This window comes from Heloderma suspectum, chromosome 2 (assembly GCF_057233095.1).
Source record: "Heloderma suspectum isolate Gila_16-S chromosome 2, 16-S_ref, whole genome shotgun sequence".
In the NCBI taxonomy this organism is placed as follows: Eukaryota; Metazoa; Chordata; class Lepidosauria; order Squamata; family Helodermatidae; genus Heloderma; species Heloderma suspectum.
The window spans coordinates 283,371,095-283,392,565 of NC_139459.1; positions in this window are offsets into that span (position 1 = coordinate 283,371,095).

A 21,471-nucleotide genomic window follows, 5' to 3' on the forward strand; every position below is an offset into this window, starting at 1 on the left:
TCCCAAGTCTAAGGGTGCTGTCTTACAGTTCCTGGGACGGCATCGCAGGGGCCATGGAATACTGCAAACCTAGCTCCCCTCATTCCCCCAACACGCTCCTAAACACATCCGGAACCTACACCAGCCCAAGATCTGGTGTAGAAACTGCTCCCCCATGGGAAGCAATAAAAAGTGGAAGAGGGACGCAGCTTCCCACACTCGGTCCCCATTTCCACCATGACAGGGCTTAGGAAGTGGTAGTTCCTCTACCATGGCCTTCCCCCTCCTTAGGATTGTTCTGTTAATTGGAGAGTATTTGCTTACCACAGTCTTATGTGATCGCGATCCTCCCTGTACAGTATAAGTTCAGTTACAGTAAATGCCAGAAATGTCACCTTGCAGTTGGCCCTTGACACGCCAGCCATGTCTAACCTTGCCATCATTGCTTGAAGTTTAAACTTTCTACATCTGAAAAATCATTCAGTGGGAAAGAGCGAAGTGGTCAAGGGGCTAGTACCGAAATAGGGCCAGAAATATTGGAACAAGGATAACTGTTTTGGCAGTTGGCCTCTGTACACCACCACATTGAAGTTGAAAGGAAACACACCCAGATGGGAGCGAAGTCAGGACTATCAGCTGTAATTCAGGGGTTTGACAAAAGTGGGGCACTAACCATTCAGGAAGGACAGCCAGTGGCATGCACACACACCCATCGTTGGTGGCTCATAAGTAATGGAACAATCCAACATCATTTCAAACTTAAGGAACGCCTTTAATACCTGGATGAAAATCCTTTGCAGTCAATGACTGCCTGAAGTCTGGAACCCATGGACATGACCCAATGCTGAGTTTCCTCCCTCGAGATGCTTTCCCAGGCCTTTACTGCAGCTGCCTTCAGCTGCTGCTGGTTTGTGGGTCTTTCTGCCTTCAGTCTTGTCTTCAGTAAGTGAGAAGCATGCTCTATTGGGTTGAGATCAGGTGACTGACTTGGCCATTGAAGAACATGCCACTTGTTTGCCTGGAGAAACTCCTGGGTAGCTTTTGCTGTATGTTTTGGGTCATTATCCATCTGCAATATGAAGCGGCATCCTATCAGTTTGGCAGCATTAGGCTGAATCTGAGCAGAAAGTATAGCCCTATACACTTCAGAATTCATCCTGCTGCATTTATCAGCAGTCAGGTCATCAATAAACATCAGTGACCCGGTTCCATTGGCAGCCATACATGCCCATGCCAGAACACTGCCTCCACCATGTTTGACAGATGATGTGGTATGCTTTGGATCATGAGCTGTTCCTTTCCTTCTCCATACTTTTCTCTTCCCATCATTCTGGTACAAGTTAATCTTGGTTTCATCAGTCCAAAGACTCTTATTCCAGAACTGGGTGGGCTTTTTTAGGTGTTTGCTGGCAAAGGCTAATCTGGCCTGTCTGTTCTTGAGTGTCACCAGTGGTTTGCACCTTGTTGTGAAGCCTCTGTATTTACATTCATAAAGCCGTCTCTTGACTGTAGATGTTGACAATGACATGCCTGCCTCCTCAAGAGCGTTCTTGACCTGGCTAGATGTTGTGAAAGGGTTCCTCTTCACCATGAGCAGCATTCTGCAGTCATCCACTTTCGTTGTCTTCCATGGTCTTCCAGGCCTTTTGCTGTTGCTGAGCTTGCCAGTTAATTCCTTCTTTTTCAGGATGTTCTAAACTGTTGTACTGACCACTCCCAATGTTTTTGCTATCTCTCTGATGGGTCTATGTTGTTTCCTCAGCCTAATGATGGCCTCCTTCACTCGCATGGACACCTCTTTGGGCCTCATGTTGGGAGTTCCAGTGAACAGCTACCAAATGCAAATGTAACACTCAGAACCACCTCCAGGCCTTTTATCTGCTTGATTGGTCATGGGGCACCCAGGAAACAGGCCACACCTGGCCATGCAGCTGCTTGTCAGCCATTCGTTCCATTACTTATGAGCCACCAGTGATGGGTGTGTGTGTATGCCACTGGCTGTACTTCCTGAATGGTCAGTGCCCCACTTTTGTCACACCCCTTGAATTACAGCTGAAAGTCCTGACTTTGCTCCCATCTGGGTGCGTTTCCTTTCAACTTCAATGTGGTGGTGTACAGAGGCCAATTGCCAAAACAGTTATCCTTGTTCCAATATTTCTGGCCCTGATTGTATGTAAACTATCTGTTGGGATTCCTTATTTTCTTAGCAGAAAATAATAACTGCTGATGTTACTCTCTTGCCACTATCTATTTTGATGATAGTTAGAGGCAGCGTACGTCCCTCCTGTGCATCTCCGCCCCATCTCTCATTTGAGCCCTGTAGCATGCTCATAGTTATTTGCTTCCCCAATTTTCTTTCTGTACTTCACTTCTATGAAAAATACAGTGTAACAAACCTTTCTCTTGACATGCTACACTTCAGATCTAGTTTTAATTATAAACCACTGTCATGCTGCTTCATTTCCTAATTGAGGAAGCTCAGCAGGCAGTCCTGGGACTGGGTTTCTCTTTACTCTTTATTGCCCCAGGGTCAGCTGTCCAATTAAAGAGCCGCTCCTGACTTGCCCAGAGACTGAAATAATAGGATGATCACACTGCCTCTTCTCTGTTAGTTTAACATCTTGTCCTCATTTCAGAACAATTTTTCCTTTTTTTTTTAATCCAGTTTTACAATTGACTTTTGATTGATTGATACGCACCAAAAGAATGTGGCTAGTTACCTGGAAGATTGATAGGCATCATATTTAGAATATGCTGGATGGTTTCACACAGTTGCCCCTTTCCTATTCACTAATGGTTTAATGGTAAGCCTTTATGACTGGGATGGGGAACTTTGTTTATATTGTAATAAGGAATATTATGCTGCCTCCATCGCCTCTGCAGAGTGCTGCCCCAGGAGGCTGTTCCAAGTGGTCCGGAGCCTGGTCAGTCCTGTGGCTCCGGAACCACTGGAGCATTCTAAGGCCTCCTGTGAGGCTTTGGCAAGGCACTTTGCAGATAAAATTGATCAGATTAGGTGTGTTACTCTGCACACTGTGGATACAGTTAGTGAGCAAGAGGCGGCCTGTGGCAAACCGGTTTTGTGGGATCGGTTCCAGCTTCTTCCTCCTGATGAAGTGGACAAGGTGCTTTCATCTGTAAGGCCGACCACCTGCTTACTTGATCCTTGCCCATCTTGGCTCATTATGAGCTGCAGAGAGAGACTGGGTGAGGGGATCAAGGCGGTGGTGAACGCCTCCCTTGAGGAGGGAGTGATGCCATCAGCCCTCAAGGAGGCAGTGATAAGACCGCTCTTAAAGAAGCCCTCCTTGGATCCTCAAGTTCTGAACAACTTTCGCCCAGTCTCAAATCTGCCATTTTTGGGCAAGGTGATTGAGCGGGTGGTGGCGGTGCAGTTGAAGGCACACTTGGAAGAAACTGATTATCTAGACCCATTTCAGTCGGGCTTCAGGCCTGGGCATGGGACAGAAACGGCCTTGGTCGCCTTGGTGGATGATATGAGGAGGGCTCTGGATAGGGGTGAATGCTCCTTCCTTGTTCTCCTCGACCTCTCAGCGGCTTTTGATACCGTTGACCACGGTATCCTCCTGGACCGCCTGGAGGGGTTGGGCATTGGAGACACTGTATTGTGGTGGTTCCGGTCCTTCCTCTCCGACAGGTACCAGAGGGTAGCACTGGGAGAGGAGGTTTCGGACCCGTGGCCACTTACTTGTGGGGTGCCACAGGGTTCCATCCTCTCCCCGATGCTATTTAACATCTATGTGAAGCCACTGGGGGCTATCATCAGGGGGTTTGGGGTGCAGTGTCATCAATATGCGGATGACACGCAGCTCTACCTCTCATTCAAATCTTCACCAAGGTTGGCCATAGAATCCCTGTCCAAATGTCTGGAGACGGTGAGTGGCTGGATGGGGAGGAATAAGCTGAAGCTCAACCCTGACAAGACCGAGGTACTTTTGGTGGGAGACAAGAGGAGGCTGGGGGATGTTGACCTGGTGTTGAATGGGGTACGGCTACCCTTGAAAGACCAGGTCCGCAGCCTGGGGGTCATTTTGGACTCCCAGCTGTCCATGGAGGCTCAGGTGTCAGCTGTGAGCCGGACAGCGCTGTATCAACTCCATCTGATACGGCGGCTGCGCCCCTTCCTTCCCGACCATCTGCTCCCATCGGTAGTACATGCCCTGGTCTCCTCTCGTTTAGACTACTGTAATGCGCTCTACGTGGGGTTACCCTCGAAGACGGTTCGGAAACTGCAGCTGGTACAGAACGCGGCGGCTTGCCTGATTAAAGGCAGCCGCCGGCGAGATCACATCACTCCAATGCTGAAGGAGTTGCACTGGTTACCAGTTGTTTTCCGGGCCAAATTCAAGGTGTTGGTTTTGACCTTTAAAACCCTATATGATTCCGGCCCAGCCTATCTTAAGGAGCGCCTCCAGCAACACTAGACAGGCCGCTTAACAAGATCAACCTCGGATGGCCTTCTCTCTGTCCCATCAGCCAGGACAGCTAGACTGGTGGGGATGAGGGAGAGGGCCTTCTCTGTGGTGGCCCCCACGCTGTGGAACTCCCTCCCTACGGAACTCCGTCATGCCCCCTCTTTAATGAGCTTCCGTCGTGCATTAAAAACGTGGTTGTTCAGGCAGGCATTTGGGGTGGGTTAGGGTATTTTAAAAAAAATTTTTTATGGTAAAATTTTATTGTTTTAAATTGTTTTATGGTGGGTTGTACATCGCCCAGAGTGGCTGGGTGACCAGTCAGATGGGCGATTAATAAATTTAATAAATAAATAAATAAAAAATATTGCTTTGTACATTGCTTAGAAATTTATTTTAATGTAAATATCATTAAACAAATATAAATACATCTTTTTCAACTTGAAGTACAAATTGGCTCTGGGCATGCATACCAAGGGCCACATCCCAGCATTGGGCGGAACCCCCCCCCACACACACACACTGCAGGCAAGTAGCCCCTGATGTGCTTGCCTGGAGCCCATTCACACACACACATTCACGCATACATGCATTTACATACACACACTTATACACTGAGCAGACTTCACTCACCCCTCACCTTTTCCGCTTTGAGGAATGCTCTTAAAGGCAGCAGCTCACTCAGGAACTAGCTTTGCTCCCCCCCCCCCTTGAAGAGTGCTCCTTGAGGAGGAGAAGGCTCAGTCAGGAGGTACTCTCCTGCCCAAGAGCACTCTCTCTTTCTCTCTCTCATCCTTTGTTCCTTCAATCACAATACATCTTTCCAGAGAGATAAGTGCACAGTTAGTGGTGAGAATCCTTTCCTGTCTCATTCCCCTCACACTGGAAAGGCCAGCTTCAAAGCTAATTTCCCCTGGTGGCTGGTTTCAATTTTGCAGTTGATACTGAGAGCCAGTGTGGCATAGTGGGTAGACTGCTGGACTGAGACTTAGGAAATCCAGGTTTCTAGTCCCCACTAGGCCCTGAAGCTCACTGGGTGACTTTGGGTCAGTCATTGACTCTCAGCCTAACCCAGCTCACAAGGTTGTTGTGGGGATAAAATGGAGAGGCAGGGGAGGACCATATCAGGTGCCTTGAGCTTCTTGGAGGAAAAAAGGCAGGATATAAATGTAATAATTAATAAAATAATAATACCCTGGCCATGGCTCCCATGTGTTTTTGGCAAAAGCCAAAGAGAATTCAACCTCCTTGGGGTGGGAGGAGAGCCAGAAATTCTCCCTGCTGCTTCAGGAGTTCTGTGTGACTTGAAATCCTGCATATATAGTTTCACCAAAGATACTCATTACAGTTGTTTTGATAGCAAGTGCTCTAATAATGAGTAACCATCCATTTCTCCTATTCTGTGAATCTTATATTTGGTGGAGAAATTGTTCTCTATGCCAAGCAGAAAAGACACACAGCTAAAACTCTATCACAATAAGGATGATGACGCATAATTGACTCATTGTTCCCCATATGAAAATGATCCCGGGGGCATCAAAACATATTTGGATTAAAAGCTCACCAGATAAACTAGAGTGCTGTTAATTAACATGGGGGAGGGGAAAAAGTGGGGGCTACAGTGCTGGAATTTGATCAGGGAGGCCTGGGTTCAAATGTCTGCTCAACTACAAAGCTTACTGAGTGAACTAGGGCCAGCTGCCATCTCTGAGCAAGGTTGTTGCGGGGATAAAAGGGAGGGAGGGCCATATATGCCCTCCTAAACGCCTTGATGGAATAATAATGTGAATATTAATAGCTGAATATAATAATACTCTGAATACAAATAGGTAATTAAGACATAACTTCGCACAACAGAAATGCCATTAGGCAGTGGAGGGTGTGTATGATGTGAACCTGTGATCACAACCCACGCAGCCATGAATTAGCTGGGTCACCAGGTTTCAGTATTCGCCTGTTTTATACTAAGAAAACATGGTTCTTGTAAGGTTAAATCAAGAATCAGCCTTCTCCAACCTGGTGCCCTCCAAATGTGTTGGACTACAACTCCCAGCATCCCCAGCCAGCATGGCCAGTGGGTTACAAGGTAAATAGGATTGTCAAGCATGGTGAGTTCCATGGGAATTTTAGCTAGCACTTGCCCAAAGTGACCGGGAGGGCTAGCTTTTCAACAAGCATAAGCCATTGATAAAGCTTGGCATAGCTGAGGGTGGGAGACACAACCAGTATGAATGTTCAGATGAGAGCCTTGTATATCAGTCTGTTTCGACTGCTCAACTGGCACAAAGATACCATAAAACCAGCTTAAGCAGCTTGTGAGGGTTTCCCCCTCAAACTGAGGGAAGCCATCGCATGACACAGGGGCTGCTCGGGCGGGTTGACTCTGTCCCTCAGGCAGGGATTATTCTGATGTCTAAGAGGAATGCTGTTCATGTCTTCATGGATCCCCTGAAGCTTTGGGTACAATCGGGAGCTATTCTGAGAACACTCCAAGGGCTGAGTGCATCTACTACTTTATCCCAGGCGGGTAGGAAAATGAAATTATAGCAAACAACCGGTGCCTTTCTCTGCCCAGGCTGGCAGCCAAGCCCAGCTGAACTCTGCTTAATGCTAAGTAAGGTGGAATAGTCAAGGGATCTCCTGTCCACTGTTCTTTTATGGAACTTGTCCAAAGGCTGACAATCACAGGAGGACCAGGGGTTGAAACAGCTAAATCAAGGACAGCTTGGAAAGCTTTCTTGTAACTTGAGCAGTTGTGAAATGGATTTTGGCTAAATTCCACTGCATTAAGATTAAGGATTATTAAGATTAAGATTATTGTTGTTACAATAATTGCCACCCCAAACTGTCTACGTGGATGTCACCTCTTTATATGTTAGTAAGGGGCAATCAATGCTCCCCAGTTGTTTCTCTGGCTCCCCAGTTCTATTCAAGTCCATGCAATTAAATGCACTGTTGTATTTAGTTCACCACACGGCTCTCCTGAAATTCCCTTCCTGATGCCTCGAGAGGCTTGAAAGATTGTTCTCAGAGGGGGTGTTGCTTCTCATTGCTTAGCGACCAAAATGCCTGCATTCTTAAAAGCAGAAGCATAATTTAAATGTGAAAGGGGGTGGGTAGACCTGGAAGAGAAGCTTCTCCAATGGCTAAAATTAGACTACAATGTGTTGGTGGGAAAAAAAATATAGCTGAAGAAAGCTGACTTTCTCAGGCTAAGAAAGCAATGATCTAAGGGGCCTTTGTGAAGGGCGAAATACTGCAAACCCCCACCATGCTTGTAAAACATAAATATGAATTCCAAGATGGGATATGCAAACACACACACGTGTGAGGAATGCTGCTGCTGCTGCTCTCATCACAATTCTTTTTGTTCCACTCAACATTCCTATGGAAGGTGTTTTGCTTGAGGAGGACTGTCCAAATTCAACTTCAGCCAAAATACAGAGGTAACACTAATCTCTGCGGAACTCCCTGCCTCTGGAGGTCAGGCAGGCGCCAATACTGTGCTGTTTCCAGTGCCACCTCAAAACATATTTGTTTCAGGAAGCCTTCCTTGAGTGACCAGCCATGGTTTCATTGGAATTCTTTTTCTTAAAAAATAATTTTTAACATGGAGTTTTAGTCTTTTATCTTATACTGTATCTTTTATTGTTCACAGCTCCAGAATCTGTCTAGATGTGGTGTGGTATATAAATGTTGTAAATAAATCAATTTCAATGAAATAACTTTTTAAATTTGGTAATAAAAGGATATCTATTTGTGACAGTTCATAGGATTTTAAGATGATGGCTCAGATTCAGAACACTTCCTAAATTAAGGATTAGTTATTTGCGTCTTTAAAAAAGGGGCTATTGCATATGTGCCATACAGTGTTACAATGCAGGAGGTGCTGCTTTTTGAAGACAGCAAAAGAAATAGAGGTGGCTTGGTTCCTCTTACTATCTTTTGTGGATACGGCTGGGCAGAAGCTAGTGGTTGCTAGTGCTGCAGCTGCAGATGGTGCTTCTGGACATGTAGGCAAGTGTACAGGTTGCTTCTCATGTTTCCATTATGCACTCAGACATGGTGGATGTGGTCAAAATTAAATCTGTAGAAGGTCAAAGGAAGTGAGATGCAATTCATGGAAGGAAGTTGCCAGTGGGTTGCCCTCAAGCACACCCAGGAGCCTCAAAAATATAGCCTTTTGGTTTTATAAATCACATTTTTATTCCATTCCTCCTTCAAGAAGCTCAGAACAGCATTCACAAGGTTATCCCATTTCAATGCTTATGGAAGGCTGTGGAGTCACCTGAGATGTCCCTATCCTGGAAGCAAGTCCCCATAGTTTCAACAGAACCTGCTTCTAAGTACTTTGTTTAGAATCAGAGCATAGATTCAGAGGCACCTGCCACCTCAGTTTTCCTGTGGAAAAAGAGAAGTGGCAAGACTCGCTGAAAGCAGAGCAACAAAGGTGTACAGCAGATCTGTTTCTTGACCCCTTCCATCATGGGAAAATAGCTGCTGCAACAAAAAGGAAGGAAGGGATTTTTCTCTCTAGGATTTTTCATTTTTTCCTCTTTGTTTCTAATGATCCTCCTGGGCCTGTTTCATCTAACTCTCATATGCATTTACCTAATTAGATCTTCATATTTGCTGCATTGCATCTCAGGAATAATCAGACATTAAGCCACCATCTCCTAACCGATTTCTAAACCCCATCCAGGCAGTGAGGCGCGCGCGTGCGTGTGTGTGCGTGCGTGCACACATTTTAATACATCTCAGTTTGAATGAAGCCCCTAAGCATTACTTTAGTAAATGAAGATCTGTACCTCAGAAATCATTATATGTTTTCTCTTTCAGAGTTTGGGGGTTGGGGGGAGGTGTTAAGAAGAAGAAAATCTATGGAAGGATTTAAAAGAGAGGGAGAGAGGTAAAGAATGTATGTGCATCCAAACAAGAATCAGGGAGTCTGTATTCAAATAGTCACAGCTGTACCTACATCCTTGTTACATAATAGGCTGGCTCTACCCCAGATGCATCCTTCACCGGCTTTGCAGAGATCCACCAAAAATTTCCTTGATTAATCTGTCATTCTTGCTCACTCTCCATTCCTAAGCCTTTCTCTCAAGAGGCAAAACTAGCTTACAGAACTCAGGCACTCTAGGCAAATGCCTTCATGTTAGGAGGCATCTGGAGACCTCCCTCCTCTCACATTATGAAACAAATATGTATTCAGCTGACAGGAGTTTCAGGCTAATACGAGGAAGCTGTTGTAGTTTGGCACTGAACTGAATTTCATTTATTTGGGCTCTTCTTCCCATTGTCCCAGATTCAAATAAATTCTTGGATTATTGCTACAGGAGTGCCAACTTATTATTGACTATTATAAAGCAAATTCTTTTCAACAATGTGACTAACCCCCCTTCGCCCCTTCCTCTTCCTGAAAGCACTCCAACAGGACCTCTTAAGCTGTATGATAAAATTCCCCCTCCTTGTCGTTACATAGAAATCTGATTTGTGCACAACACTTGATTAAACATGTTGGAAAAGCAATGTTGCTGAATCTGCTACTCCATCCAGGCAGCTGAATTACAGACTTTGTTTGGCATGTTAAGCAGCCTCTTGTACAAACATGTGCTGTTCAGTTCTAAAGCAGATTGTTAATATGGTTCTGGCCTGCAAAATGGTTATATGACAGATCAGCGCCAGGACATTTTATGCCACTACATGGATTTTTTCCAAATCAAGGTTAACAGCTTAGCAAAAGCCTACATCACAGCTTTTCAGGAATACTTCAGCCAATGTAAATTGGTCCATTATAACCAAAATGTATTCCATTTTAAAGATTTCCACGCACCAATCCTCAAATGTAGCCTGCTTTCCCTCATACAATCTTTCCCCTCATACATATTACAGAAATTCTGCATGATGAGTTAAATTTTCTATAGAACGTGCAAACTCTGCATTCTATGCTCTGATATGTGCAGAATGCAATATCTTTTGGTAATATTTTCAGAAGCAACTGAAAAGAAAATAAAGTGAGTGATTGTAGCAATGATGTGCATCAGATCAAAGGGTTATAGCCAATGGAGTCATTCTACTAGTACAAAGCTGCTGCTTCTTGAAAAGAAAACATTTTCAGCCTCGTGCAAGTGTCAAATCCAATCTTTTGATGCCATTTAGGCAGGCCATTGTGCGATCCATTGCATAAGTGCTTTGCCATCTCATTACAACTTCATTATGCTAGGTCATGGAGGCTTGGGCCCCCTATGTGGGCACCTCCCCAATGGGAGGGGATTCCCCTGAGGGGAGAAGCATTTGCAAAGTCATTTGGTGCTTGCAGGGAAGGCGAGGGAGGACTGAAGCCAGCTGCACACCTGCATGCGCCAGATGAGTGAAGCCAAGTGCCCGGCCAGCTCAGCTATGCCTGGCCCATGTCCTTTCCCCAGTGGGAAAAATTGTGGGGCAGGCAAAGCCCCCTGGCCAATGCACTGAGTGGATGTTCCACCTAGTGCATCGGTCAAAGCAGCTTTGCTGTATGTGGGCCTTCCCCAATGGAAGAAGCCCTGTGTGCAAGAAAGCCAGTTGCCAGTCAACATGCTGGGTGGGTCATCCACCTTGCACATTGGCCAGGAACAAAATGACATCACGAGGGGAGTGGCCCTGTCCCTGACATTTGGGGCATGGTTATGTTCCCCTGACATCATTTGGCACATAGAGGGCTGGGCATCAGGACATCCGCCTCACAACTGAATGTTATTGCCCACCCTTGCACTAGGTATTGCTTGTGCTAATTGTGCTAGTTGTGCTAGTGCTTGTGCTACTGCTAGTAGAACAGGCAACCACTAGCAGAACTTCTCTTGCACTTTTCCTGCAAGGATGCAACTCAAAGGCCACAGGCATACTCATGCGCCCTTTATGAGCTGTGCAGCACTACCGGGAATGAACTACCAATTAGTGTTTTGTTGTTGAACAAAGGTTGCAGTAAACTAAAGGATGTTGTCACATAGTTAATAATACCTACTCAGTTTATTTCCAAAGGAGATTATTGTGCTAGTGGTGTACTGCAACTGATTGGTAGGCGTGCTTACTATAAACTGCCAATACCAAGCAAATTCTTGCAACTATTGGCCATAAGTAACAATTGCTATGGACTGGTTTACATATGCATGTTTATCAATTGATTGTAGCGCAGAGGCATTGCTAACAAATAACGCACCGAGTTTACACCATTTGTAGACCAGCCAACCTGATGTCCTTTAGATGGGCTGAACTGCAACTCCCAATCATCCCAGGCCAGCATAGCCAATGCAGGTTGGGGGAGGTAAACGGATACATGGAGATTATTTCCAGATATTGGGACATGTAGTACTACACATGTTTGTGCAAGTGCAGCCAATTGAGCACGGCCTAACACAAGCGAGTCATAATACTGCATGCATCTATTTTTGAAAATGATTGCTATGTATTAGTCCACAAATGGTGTAAATGTTTTTACACCATTGGTGTAAACCTTTTACATACGGTTGCGTGGAGACGCATCTCTGAGAACCTCAGATAAGCAGTTATTGCTGCTCATCAGTCTAGAAAGGATTACGAAACCATTTCTGAGGATTTGGGGCTCCACCAGTCCACTGTCAGACAGATAGTCTACAAATGGACAAGGTTCAAGACCCCAGGTCCTAGCCACTGGGGTACAAATATTGGGATGGGATATAAATATTGAAAATAAAGAAAAATACTAACTGATGCAAAATTGTCAGCAATTGTACAGGATGGCTTTCACAAGAGCAGACCTGCCAGGTAGCCAGGTCTTTGATACTGCATTGCTGCTTATGTTTCATTGGAGATGTGGTTTCAGCAAACTCTCCAACATTTATTAGGGAGGTGCCATAGCAGCTCCATAGCTAGTGGTAAGATTTGCCCCACTTTAAGCAGGGATTAAACCATTTGTTATGTATAATGTCTGTCTGCCATCCAAGCTTAAAGCATTTACTGAATGCAGAATGAAATTTCTGGGAATACTTAAGTAAATCTTTTAATTAGTGTATAAGCTATAAGCATTTGAAATGTGAGCCCTTCGTACATATTTTAGTGCCTAATCTTTATTTCTCTTTCAGATCCTTTTAGCAAAGGAATTCCTTATTCTTAAGGAAGGAACATTAATAGATTCCAAAGCTGAAATGCCATTTTACATATCATTGCTAAGTATATCATTATTGATGAGTTTTTTCCAACAGTTTAAGATTACAGAAATGTTCTTCATGCTTTTCCATCAATTCCATTTACTGTGAAGTTTGGCCACCACAATATAGCATTGGGATTGTGTGTTTTTCTTATATGAAATCAGAGGGTTTTACAACATATTTATCAGGATGAGAAGCTGATGTGGTGTAGTGGCTAAGAGAAAGAGCTACAAATCAGGAAATTCCTGGTTCAAATTTCATCTCTGCCACAAACATTAGGTGGCTTTAGGCAAGCCACTTTCTCTTGGCTATAGTCCCCCTATCTGCAATATGAGGGCAATAACACTAACTTACATTTAAATAATTCTTCTAGGGATTACAAATAGATAATACATGTATACCACTTCGAACACTTGAAAGTGTTATAGAAATATTAAGTATTATTATTATCATCATCACCACCACCTAAATCAAGGGTTGGCAGACATCAGGTCTGCGAGATCTACTTTGTTTTTTACTAGAACCCTGAGATCCACCAACTGGAGCCAGCAGCAAAAGACATACACTTAGAATTAAATAGTTCTGAGGCCAGGAATTCATTCTGAGTGCCAGAACTGAATGGAATTCAGAGTTCTTCCACACAAAAAGCCATTTCTAAATAGCCTAAACTTTCTTCATTTCAACAGTGATGAGAAAAAATTTGTGAATCCTAATGATAATTATGGAAATTCCATAGATTTACCATGATAGCCTTTGTGAATCAAAACCAGTCCTTGTCTAAGTATCCAATAGGGTTTATATTAACCCATTCCGTGTCTTGTGAAATAAAATGATGTATAAATTAGGCAAACAATGAGCACGTAAGAGTCAGGGTATTGCAAAAGTAATTGAACCCCTGGTTGCTTCAGCTCAATTAAAAGGAATAATTACAATCAGATGTTTAAGTAATTAGATAGATCTTCAGGGGTGAGCTTGGGAGGCCCCACCCTATAAAAGGATCAGAAACTTTGTGAGTTTGGTCTTCAACATATGGTTGCGTGGAGACGCATCAGTCTAGAAAGGATTACGAAACCATTTCTGAGGATTTGGGGCTCCACCAGTCCACTGTCAGATAGTCTACAAATGGACAAGGTTCAAGACCCCAGTCACCTTACCCAGGAGTGGTTGTCCTACCAAAATCTCTCCAAGAACAAATCAGCGCATCATCTAGGAAGTCAAAAAGAACCCCAGAGTAACATCTAAGGTTCTGCAGGCCACTCTCACCTTGGCTAATGTGAGTGTTCATGACTCAACAATCAGAAAAAGACTGAACAAGAATGGTGTTCATGGGAGGATAGCTGGGAGGAAACCGCTGCTCTCTAAAAAGAACAGTGCTGCCTATCTGAAATTCACTAAGGATCACATAGATGATCCCCAAGACTCCTGGAACGATGTTCTCTGGACAGATGAGTAAAAGGTAGAACTTTCTGGCAAAAAAACCCAAACATTATGTTTGGCAAAAAACAAACACTGAGTTTGAACAAGAGAACCTCATCCTTCAACTGTCAAGCACGGTGGTGGAAATGTAATGGTTTGGGCCTGCTTTGCTGCTTCAGGACCTGGATGGCTAGCTGTCACTGACACAACCATGATTTCTGCAGTGTATTAGAAGATTCTAGAGGGGAATGTCAGGCAATCCATCCATGAGCTGAAGCTGAACTGAAAGTGGATCACGCAACAAGACAATGATTCAAAACACAGAAGCAGAATAGCTGAGGAAGAAATTCCCTATTTTAGAATGGCTTAGTCAAAATCTGGACCTAAACCCCATCAAAATGTTGGGGCAGGACCTGAAGCGAGCTGTTCATGCAAGCAAGCCCTCAAATGTCACTGAGTTGAAGCAGTTCTGTAAGAAGGAATGGGCCAAGATTCCTCAAAACCGATGTGAGCATCTGGCCAACGGTTACAGGAAACGCTTTCTTGAAGTCATCGCTGCTCAAGGGGGTGCCACCAGGTACTGAATCTAAAGGTTCACATACTTTTTCACGGATGGTTATTGAAAGTTGAATCAGCTGTGGATAAATAAATGTTCAAAAAGCATCATGTTTGTGTGTCATGTTTAATCAGGTTATCTATTGTTCTTTATCTAAGATTATGGGGTTAGATTAAGATCTAATAACATTTTAGGTTGGATATATGTGATAATCCTAAGGGGTTCACAAACTTTTTCTCGCCACTGTACTTTAGGCCAAGGGGGATTGTTTTTGTTGCTGCTATAGACAGGCAATTGGGAGTCAGAAATCCTTGCTGATCCACAATAAATCAGTAGACACAGATTTACCTTCAGCCCACCTTTGACCTAAAGGTGCTAACCCCCCCCCCCCCCAGGATTCATATTTGTGTCACTAGACAACTTGCTAGCCCATCTGCATTCCTACTTGCTAAGCTGATTTAAGCATTCTAAGGAGATATTTTCAGACACAAATGACTTACAGGAGTGTTCCAGCATCTTTCAAATGTAATGTGAATAACAGCTTTCTGGGCAAAGGACTAATAATAATAGGTGACTTTTGCAATCATTTCCAGCCCTGCAGTTATAATTGTAGAAAGATGCTGCAACAAGCATAGACTCCATGTTGCAACTGCTGCCTTATTATCCTAGCTAGGATGACTTTTACCCTAGAAAGTTACTTTTCTGATTTTTAGATTTTTGACTTTTGTATTACAGGCATTAAAGAATAGTTTTTCCCTGCTTTGTGGCAGCTATGAAGTATTTTGAAAACTGCTATTCTGCCATTGCTTAAACTGAAGGGTGCAGAATCTCTGAACTGCAGGGCAGGCTAATCCAGTCCGTGTTCCTTTTGGGGTTCCTCCAGGGGTGGAGCTTAGGCACCAAGCCCCACCCCCTGGAGGAAACCCCTCAGAGGGCATCCCCATTGCTATCTCCAATCTGAGATTAGAAATGGGTAGCAGCAGGGATAAGAGAGGTGGCAGGACTTGGCCCCATTGGGGGCAGGGGGAAAGAGTGAGCAATCCCTACCCTGCCAGCTCTCATTCCCACTGCTGTCTCCAAGATCAGAGATAGCAGCAGGGATGAGAGGCAATGAGTCTCACTCATGCAGGAAAAAGCAGCCACCATTGTTCTCCATGTGGACGGGTTCCAATACCCAGGCTGCCTTATATCCCAGCTGCAGCGGCAGAAGTGTGGGGTGGCCTGGGCTTTCTCCATGCTAGGAGGAGGCACAGTTCCGTCATTTGGCTTGCCTGGAGCAGAGTGGGGTGCAATATGGCCCCCACCCCAAAACAGTTCTGTACCCCTGGCTTAAAGAGTTCTTTATTTTATGCTGATACATTTCATTATAACGACACAATCCACCTAGAACATATTCTGCGCTGGCCCTAATTGAAATGAACGACTGTTGTGCGCCCCGTGCACTTCCACTGTGCTTGTGTAGAACAATGGGAAGATTGTGCCCCAAACTCACACTGTTCCTGTTGCTCTCCTCAATGTTATTTCTTACAACATCCTGAACCTCACACAATATTCCGGCTGACTCATAACTTGTGTCAAGTATCTTGAATATTGTGTGTCAGACAAGGAAACCCAAAATAACATGAATTTTTTGAACGTTTGTCGCATCACTGAGTCATGCTTCATTTGTGATCCGCTGGCATTCTAATTCCAATCAGTCTGCTGTCCAGGCACTGTTGATGGGAAACTTCAAGGTCCCTGCTGCTCTCCCCTTTTATGGTTATTTATATTTAAAGCAGACCTGGACTGGACAGCCCTTCATACAGAGGGTGCTTTCCAGGGCCAGCCCAAGACATTTTGCTGCCTGAGGCAGAGCAGTAAATGACACCCCTCCACCTCCCATTAAAGTGCATATATAGTACCTAAAGCCAGTCATGTTATTTTGGCACCTGAGGCAGAAAATCCCACACATGCCTCTCCCCCTCCTGGACAGTACAAATTCAATAATAATAAATTACATAACTAACCATTTGCTGCTCTTTTGACATTCAAAATCTGCTGCCTAAGGCAGCCACCTCACTCTACCTAATGATAGGACTGGTCATAATGCCTTCAAATAGAGAACTGTCCTCTGTAAAGTAGGACACATGGCCACCCAACAAGGAATGCATGCTGCTTGCTTCCCCTATACTTCACTTGTATGTTTGTTAATGAAGCAAATATTTCAAAAACACCATAATTCTCCAGTGTTCTTTCCTCCAAGAGAAATCAAGCCCAGGTCATGCTGCCCCCCTAGAACTTCTCCCTGCGCCGGGAAGTGGGAAGTATCCAACAAAACAGAATATGAAGTATCTGATAGCTTGTAATATAAGGTGGGTTGGGGTTAGTAGCTAGTACAGATTAACAGATAATGAAAATTTGATATGGTTGGAGATATGCAAAATATTGAGAAAAAGAGATATGGGTATACATACACACACACACACGTGTGCGTGTGTTAAATGAAGAGAGATGCTATTTAAAAATAAAGAAAGCAGTTCAATAAAGTTGCACTTGAGGAGAAAATAGGAGATTCAAGACAAGCAGTTCCTGCTGGTTTGAGGAAATGTAGAACTTTGGTGTGACTGGTGGTTTGTTGCCTTGAGTAATTTTGTAGGTTCAAAGCCTGATTGGGAGGTGAAGTTCTATGGCAGGTGAGGCTAATAAAATAGATTGGGAGGGAGAGGGGGAAGGGAAGTTACCTGCCAGAGGACGTGCTGCCTGAAGGATGTCTTTGTGGGAGCACACTAGGAAAAACAAGAAGAGGACAAACTCCTAATAAATGGTCTTCAGGGGACAGTAACAATCGGATCAGAGAACTGAGTGAAAATCTGGGTAGTAAATCAAAAGCAAAGGTTTCTGAGTTTAATAACCCCAGGTTCGAAGCAAAAAGTTCAAGTAGGGTTTAGTAAATATGTTTAGGAGACTGCAGTTTCCTACAGTAATTTATTACTCTGCTTAGTTGGCTTGTTATATTGTAAAACCGTTCAAATTTAGTTTAATCTACTTCACCTTTTCTTATAAATGTTCAAATTGTTACCATTATCAATAAAATTTTATACTGGATTCCACTTCCACTGTGGTCCAAAGCTTGATACAAACCTTAAGCTCATATATTTTTCATGCCACCTATTTTAATGGGTCATAGTATTCTGCAGATTGAAAACCTGAGGCTCCAAAGGATAATATAACAACCAACTAAAGGTGCAATCCTATGCAGGCATAGCTGGCTGGGGAATGCTGGGAGTTGTAGGACTTTTTTTTCTGTCTAAACCTGCATAGGATTGCACCCTTAATAATTAATTCATCATCTATTGTTGAGGCTCTAGACCAGGCTTCCCCAATCTGGTGCCCTCCAGATGCGTTGGACTACACCTCCCATCACCACAGTCAGCTGATTTAATATGAAAGGAATTGTAGTCAAACACATCTGATGAGCACCAGGTTGGGTAAGGCTGGTCTAGTGCGTAACTGCAAGGGTTCCCAACTTTTGTGGGCCTGTGGGCACATTCAGAATTTTGAAAAAGTGCCCTAAGCACCACCATAAATTGGCTGCTGTAGGGGGATTGGGGGCAATCACAAAAATGTTGCGAGTGCCCCACTTCTCTGTGTGAATTTCTAGTACTTGATTGCTGGAAGATCTACCTCACTTCTCTTTTCAAAACCTTATGAGAATATGCTCACATGATTTCAGATTTTTCTTCACAAAGAGTGAAACTCTTTTCCGCTTTCTCATTAAGTGAAAGCCTGCATTTTTTTACTGTGCTGAATATAACAATCTTCCTATTAAGATCTTTAATTCAGTAATTTACAATGTGTAAACATAGCCACGCTTACAGCACAGGAAGAAGGGGCGCAGAGGCTCTTGTCCTGTGACACTCCCTCTCTGGTCCACAACGTATTGCTTTCCTTACACTGCAGCAGCGAAAGAGTTGTAATACTAGCCCACAAACCACTTAATTTTCAGGAGAACCATATTCTTTGGTATTGATGTGCAATTCCTTGGCACTGTTTTGTTCTGCACACACCTACACTTCACCATATTTTAAATAATATAGTGCGCAATTTCTATCCTATTGGCACAGCCAGATTACAGTGGGGATTGCCCATAAGCGTTTTCATTGCTAAACTTTGTTGCCCTCCTCTGAACCCTCTCTGTGGCTGCATTTTGCACAAGCTGCAGCTTCTGAACCGTCTTCAAAGGCAGCCCCATGTAGAGTGCATTGCAGTAATCTAATTTGGAGATTACCAGAGCATAGATAACTGAAGCCAGGCTATCCCTGTCCAGATAGGGGTGTAGCTGGGCCACCGACTGAAGTTGATAGAAGGCATTCCATGCCACCTGAGGCCACCTGAGGCTCAAGTGACAAAGATGGCTCAAGGAGAACCCCCAAGCTATGAACCTTCTCCTTCAGGGGGAGTGCAGCCCCATCCAGAACAGGTTGAGCACCCTCCAGCCAGTCAGTAGAACCACCCACCAACAGCATCTCAGTCTTGTCTGGATTGAGTTTCAGTTTATTAGCCCTCATCCAGTCCATTGTCACAGCCAGGCACCAATTTAGCACATCCACAGCCTCCCTTGAAGAAGATGAATAGAAGAAATAGAGCTGTGTGTCATCAGCCCTCCTCTGGCTGCCTACTCCAATGGAAGCTCGGAAGACAGCAACAAGGGAGAGGGCCTTCTTGGTGGTGGAGTGTTTCATTCAAATTATGATTAATTTGATCATTCAAATTATGGAATGATCTCCCTGACGAGGCCCACCTGATGCAGGCATTATCTTTTCAGTGCCAGGTTAAGACCTTTCTCTTCTCCCAGGCATTGGCAGCATATGATGAGTTTTAATCAATCCTGGATTGTCTTATGGTTGTTTGCTTTGAGATTGCTTGTTTCAAGTTGTTTTAGATATATGTTCTCTTGTGTATATTGTCTGTTCGTGTGTTTTTTATGTAAATGGTTTTTAATCTCTGTATACTGTATTTTTAATGTTTTTAGTCTTTGTAAACCACCCAGAGAGCTTTGGCTAGTGGGCGGTATAGAAATGTAATAAATAATAACAATAACAATAATAATATACATGTATACTGAGAAATAAGTCATTGCTGACTCCTAGAGGGATGCCGCTTTTGCTGGCGTTTTCATGGCAGACTGTAGCGGGGTGGTTTGCCATTGCCTTCCCCAGTCGTGACTACCTTTCCCCCCGCAAGCTGGGTACTCATTTTACCGACCTCAGAAGGATGGAAGGCTGAGTCAACCTGAGCCGGCTACCTGGGACCCAGCTTCTGCTAGGAAGGGATCGAACTCAGGTCGTGGGGAGAGTTTCAGTTGCAATACTGCCACCTACCACTCTGCGCCACACGAGGCTCTAACCTTTCCTTTCTCTTGTGTATATTGTCTGTTCGTATGTTTTTTTATGTAAATGGTTTTTAATTGCTGTATACTGTATTTTTAATGTTTTTAGTCTTTGTAAACCACCCAGAAAGCTTTGGCTAGTGGGCAGTGTAGAAATGTAATAAATAATAACAATAACAGTAACAATAACAATATACATGTATACTGAGAAATAAGTCCCAATGAGTTCAATAGCTGCAATTCTATACCCACTTACCTGGAAGTAAGCCCTATTGGACTCAATGGGACTTACTTCTGAGTAGACAGATATAAGATGACACTGATAAAGTAATTGAAAAATGTTAGTAGAAAGTTTAAATGCAGTGTATCATGATGTCGTTGCTGCTGTTAGACTTAACAACAGCTTTTAAAAAACAGGTTGACTTACTGGTTACTGGTACTGGTATGTGAGGATCTAAGACTTACTGGGCTCTACTGATTAGATAGCTATAACTTGCCTATTACAGAAAGATTGCCTCATCTTAGTGGGATTATGTGTGGAATTTCTCTTCCATGCATGTTTCTTCTTCACTGTTTGTTTTTTAATGTCATCTATGAAGCATCCTGCTCGGGCTTATTTTGCTGATATCCATGTTGGCTCACACTATTTTCTTTGGGATATATTCAGAATTTCCCTACATTTGGGAGTGTTCCATTGAAAGATTCAGTGCACCTGTTGGGACAAGTAACAGGGGAGAACTGTTGCTTCTAGGCAGTGCTTATAAGCTTCCCAGAGGCATCTGGCTGGTCATTTCTGGAAACAGAAAGCTGGACTAGATGGACCTTGGTCTGATCCAGCAGGCCTCTTCTTATATTCTGATGGTCATCCCTGGAGAAGATAATGCAGTTCCTAGCCAAACCAAAAAAATCAGCTGACAAAGACCAGATAATGCCCCCCCGGAACTGCTAATTAGAATTGCGATGAATTAGAACTATAATGGCCATGATGGCAAAGGTTTGGCCAGCTTGACATGGCAAGCTTCCATATTAAAAAGGCCCATGTTCCATTTTCGGCTGCTTGCTGGCTGTTTCCTGTGTCTCTCAACTAAGCCATTTCTGTGTCACCTAGGCAAAAACCAAGTGGAAATGGCCAGGCTTCTCCAGAGCGCTGTCATCTTCCCTTCCTGACAGGTTTGACGAGCCCTTGGCAAAGTGCTCTTTGAGGTCCCCCTATGTTAGTCAGTACCAGGCTGCTCGGAGCTGCCATTTTAAGCTTCCCAGCTCAAGTATTTATTTATTAACAACAATATTTATAACCCACTTCTCAACTGAAACAAATCTTGAAGTGGTTTTTGATTATTTGATATTGCTACTGCCTTGCCCATCTTTAATTGGCTTTTCACAAGCACTGTTCCTAGCACCTAGCAGTCTTTTAGACATTGGCCTGGTTCACACATAACAACCCATGGTTTATTTAACCCATGGTTTGTTGCCCTGCCCCAGGTTTGTCTGGCAGATAATCAAACTAATAGTGGTTTGTTTTTTCAATCCCTGGGTTGTTTGTTTCCTTTCTCT